This window comes from Sinocyclocheilus anshuiensis, unplaced genomic scaffold (assembly GCF_001515605.1).
Source record: "Sinocyclocheilus anshuiensis isolate Anshui unplaced genomic scaffold, SAMN03320099.WGS_v1.1 scaffold392, whole genome shotgun sequence".
Classification (NCBI taxonomy): Eukaryota; Metazoa; Chordata; class Actinopteri; order Cypriniformes; family Cyprinidae; genus Sinocyclocheilus; species Sinocyclocheilus anshuiensis.
Genome location: NW_015557091.1, coordinates 552,187 through 557,568, shown reverse-complemented (window position 1 = coordinate 557,568; position 5,382 = coordinate 552,187). Strand labels below are relative to the sequence as shown.

At 35.4% G+C, this 5,382-nt stretch overlaps 1 non-coding gene across 1 annotated transcript; it reads right to left on the bottom strand.

Moving 5' to 3' along the window:
- Positions 1–4,410: 4,410 nt before the first annotated feature.
- trnaw-cca (transfer RNA tryptophan (anticodon CCA)) lies at positions 4,411–4,482 on the bottom strand. Its single transcript has one exon. It is a non-coding gene; the product is annotated as a tRNA-Trp (tRNA).
- Between the last annotated feature and the right edge of the window lie 900 nt (positions 4,483–5,382).

The following is a 5,382-nucleotide window of genomic DNA, read 5'->3' as shown; positions in this document are numbered from 1 at the left end:
ATAATAAATTACTGCATCTTATTTATAATTAGTAATTTCATATCAAAATAGTTTTTTATATACAATTAAGGAGCACAGTTAAACTGCCATATATATTAACATATACATGTTGTTTGCTACTTTTTATTTGTAACTTCTAGTGCAGCTCCAGTAACTACTTTTTCCAAAAGCTAGTTTGACCGTTAGCTTCTTTTAATGATGAGTGACTTATATCTTGGCAGTCTACAATTTCAAAACAGCCTTCTCAACACTTACTGTAGCCAGTCAACAGTTTTGCACTGATGTGTGTTCCATAGGCTATATAACAGCATTATGACTGGCCACTGTGCAGTGTGTTCACCTTTGGTCTAGTGACGTGATAGTGATGCTCTTGCTGACGAGACATCAGGGTTTTCCTCTCTCGTTTAGAGGACTGGAGGGAAACACTTTTACGATGTTCATGACAGCCGAGACTATCAAACCGAGCCGTTCTGCTTCTGTAGATGTGAATCATCCATCCTTTCTATCCTTTTAGATGAACTTCTTTTCTTTATTTAATTGTCAGCTCAGGATTTATTTGTGATTAATGACTTTATATATCATGTATCACTCGTTCTGTGAATTGAGTTGAGGTTTCATGATTGCGCCAGACTACCAGTCTTTTCTAAAAATATACATACGCAGAACTTCACAAGTACAGAAGTGAGATGCAGTGCAGTGTGTGTATGTGTGTGTTTGGTATGTATATGGCTGTCATTGAGCTGTCGTTACTGAAACAGAACAGCCATCTGACAGCACATAAATCCTTCATGCATGTGTGTGTGTGTGTGCGCACAAACGTGTTGAAAAGCCAAAGTGATACAATGTCTCAAAGCCCAAATGACCTTCTCTAACCTACTTAATGTGTGTGTGTGTGTGTGTGTGTGTGTGTGTGTGTGGTTCAGGTATACCCTACGTTATGGGGACAAAATATCCCCACAAAGATGGCAATATCCAAAATCCTTGTCCTTGTGGGGACAGTTTTTTGGTCCCCATGAGGAAAACGGCTTATAAATCATACAGAATGAAGTTGTTTGAAAATCTAAAATAGCAGAAAGTTTTGTGTGAGGGGTAGGGTTAGGGTAAGGGGATAGAAAATACAGTTTGTACAGTATAAAAATCATTGTCTATGAAATGTCCCTGTAAAACATGGAAACTCAACATATGTGTGTGTGTGTGTGTGTGTATGTGTACAATAGTGACAGAAAGTGAAACAACGATTTATCTTTATTCCTGCATTAATTTGACCCAAATATAAAACGATAAAAATTATAAAAAAAGTTCACATATTCATATTTTATATAAAAATACTTTTTAATAGACATTTAAATATGCTGTTTATATTCAATATTTTGTTTACTGAACAAAGTATGGGATCAAAATAGAATAACAATTGATTTGAGGATGAGAATGTATAGGATTAAGTGTGAAATACTGGGCCTTCAGTGTATAAATCATGTCATTAAATGCATGTGCCAAGAGAAAATCAAAAACAAGATTACTATGTTCAGAATGAAATGCTGGTTGAATACTGTACACTGCACTGCCTCCAACTGCTCACATTATCCCATAAGAAACGTGTTGAGTGAGTAGTAGATACTCCAGGTATTTTATGCATGCAGACATTCACACAGGCTACCGTATATATGATATTCTGTATACTGTTGAAATGATAGTAGTAATATGATAGTATGCTATTCTGAACATATCTGACAAAAAAAACAAACAAACAGGGCTGCATGATTATTTAGTTAATGAAACCGAAATATTGATATAGCTTGGTGCAATTTAACTAAATAAATATATGCACTGTGTATGTTAAGAGTGAAGTGCCACAGCTCGCCATCTGCTAAGACAGCTGTGAATAGCATTGTAATTTTACAGTTTTAATGTAAAATACAATTTTTATTATTATCTTGATTTTATTTTACAGTGAAATATTGCAATAGTAATATTTTATTGTTTTATATTTTATACTTTTATGTAATAATAGTAATAATAATATCAACAATTATTTTTATGTTATTTTTTATTGTTATTTATTATAATTATTTTTATTACTAAAAATACAAAAATGACTTTTTATTTTACGGGGAAGTATTACATTAATAATATTTCTTATTTTGTTTTTATTGAGTGATTTTTAATGTTTATTAGGTAATAATATTGAATAATAATAATAATAATAATAAATACAATTATTAAGATAATATTATTATTGTTATTATTACTAAATAAAAATATACAAATGACTAAATAATAATAAGTTATTATTATTAGTGTTATTATTATTTTACAGCCATATTGATATATAAGCACAACATTTTGGCCAAACTGTGCAGCCCTCCAAACAAGCACATCAAAACGTCTCGGTTACGTATGGTAACCCTCGTTCCCTGAAGGAGGGAATGGAGACGTCACGTCGGATGACCGACGAATTGGGATCTCGCTTAGAGAGGTCTCTCTAAGCGAGATCCCAATTCGTCGGTCATCCGACGTGACGTCGAGAGTGACCGACTGAAAGAGAACTGTCATTTTAAATCGCTTTCACAATTTTTTCAGAAAAAATTGCAATAAGATTTTTACCCCAAATCATGCAGCCCTACCTAGCAGAAACTATCCTCCCATGGATGTACAATCATGTTTCAGACCAGGGGCATAACCATCATTTCAGAAGTTAGGGGGACAGAAATGTTATATATACTGCAATTTTGTTTATATACTACAAACACTTTTTTATCACATAATAAGGCAGATTAGTTTCTATACTGTAATAAATGTTCATATACTTTATTTATTACCTGGAGATGACTTGACAAACACAAATAAACCATATTGTCGCAATCGTATGTTTAATGTCTTCATGTTTCCAAACGTTTCTGTTTTTCTGAAAACAACTGTTTTCATACAGCAATAGCTGGACGCTTTTGTCCATATTAGGAATTTCCTGGTACGACTTTCTGCGTGAGAGCGCCCTCCGGCTATTCAATTGCAGTATATGGAGTGTTTGAAGCAATAGCTCTTCCCCTCCGCCAGTCTAAATGAGGTCAATCTCTAGCGCATGGCTAGCGTGCTTGTGTTTGGTGTGTAATGCAATGACACCTGCCTTTGAAATCAGGTGCTGAGCGGAGAGCATGTGTGAGAGTGAGAGACGAAGAGAGAGAGAGAGTCAAGGACACGAGCATCACCTGCTCCGCAGCCTCACATGTCAGCAATACAGTCAGACTCTTACACAACTTACACTTCAGCTTGACTAAATCTAAAACACAGAGGCAGCATGAACAATTTAAATTTAAACCATTTTTTTTGTCCCATCTGGCATTTCAAAATGTATATTTTCTACCAATATATTTTTGGCTGTTTTAAAAAATGACTATAATTTAAAATTATATAAAAAAATATATAAATGCATATAAAAAGCATTTACATTTTTTTACAAATATATTTTGCCCTCCATATATTTCAATCCAAGAAAATATGTACATATATGAAGAAAAACTTTATTTATTTATGTTTTGTCTATAACTAACATAAGCAAAAAAAACTATATATATATATATATATATATATATACACACACACATATATATGTTTATATATTTTCATGTTTTTTACCAAATGTAATATGAATTTTTTGTAATATGTATTTTTTTCTAGGTAACTTATCATCATCATTATTATTGTGTTTAACGTGTGCATGCAGTCATTCTTTTATTCAGACTACAAATGTGGTATAAATGTCCAAATATCGTTCATATTCTAGGCGATTGTCTTGTATAGTATGCATGGTCAGTCAGGTGTAAACTGAATTTGACCTTTTATTATCACTGCTTAGTACATTAAACCACCTTTAGACTGTCGCGCTGTTTTAGTGATTGAAATATGACCTGAAGTGCCCAACACTTGCAGTTTGTTCACATATCCACGATTTTCTGCTTTGTTAGATGTGCTTTAAATAATGGTGGTTTGAAACAGATGACAGACTGACAGTCTCGTGCTGCAGCTCTACGGATGTTTTGCGCTCCGTGTCAATCACGTGTTTGGTGAATGATTTGCTATGATCATTGCTATGAACTATGATTTGCATAATCGCTGCGATCGTCCCGTGCAAAAAAAGCCTGACACACACTGACCCCTAGTGATAGCAATTAATCTCATTATATTAATAAAAAAAAAATAGACCCAAACCGCTGTTGTTAGTACTCTTAAGACACTGTATGATCAACTGTCCTCATGTTCTTTTAATATTGAATATTTAATATCTTCATGACCTGCAACACACTTGTATGAAGATAAAATATGTTCTTCTGGATTAAATAGGCTATGTACGTTCTCTGCACTTATTGTATTATAAATATATGAGTCTGGTTTTGACCGTGAAGAGGAAACATTTGACCCCGACGTGATTTGAACACGCAACCTTCTGATCTGGAGTCAGACGCGCTACCTTTGCGCCACGAGGTCTGTAACTGAATATCAGGAATTGTCCTATAGGATTTCATACCACTATTCTTGTCTATGGTTCTCTGAACCAACTAGCTTAAACCAATTTGTCGAATAAATCACTCTTTCTGCTAAACCTTAAACACGTTCAGGCAGTTAGGCTCTATTTTGCAAATCTCTAAACACATTCTCATTCACTTAAAAGGGTGGTTGACTGTTTTTTTTCTAGGCTTGATTGTGTTTATGGGGTGCAGTCTAACGTGTTAATGCTTAGTTAAAAAAAAAAAAAGCATGATTTTTCACATAATTTACCTTTATTCTACACCGCTCTGTCCCTTCTCCTCAAAAACGCGCTGATCATTTCCTGCTTTTATGAAGCCCCTCCCTCAGAAATACGGGATGGGCTCTGATTGGTTAGCTGGCCCAGTATGTTGTGATTGGCTCAACCGCCTCTAGTGCGCGTCTATCGTCCCGCCCCTCACCTCTGCGGCATGCGCTCCGGTTGTATTGTAAACAACGGCGTCGTTAATATTGCTTATCAGTTTGAGCCCGACTGAGATGCAGAGCATATTATTAGGGCCTTTCGCACCGCAGGAACCTTTTCATAGTACCAGAACTAATTGTGGAACTACCCACTTTTTGGCGTTTTCGCACCGCCGGAACTGGGAGCGATTTTAGTACCGGACTGCCTTTTTCGAGAACCAAATTAGCTCCTACTCCGGAGCAGGGTCTAACCAGCACAACTGGTACTAATTGTGACGTAAGTAGACATTGATTGGCCAAACGCGTACAAAACGCCCTCACCCGCCATGATTTAAAACGCCGTATAAACATACTGTAAACATTGTGTCAACTTATTTCGCAAGTATGGAGAACAGCGATAGATGGACGGACGCTGAAGTGCAGGCACTTGTAGCAAAT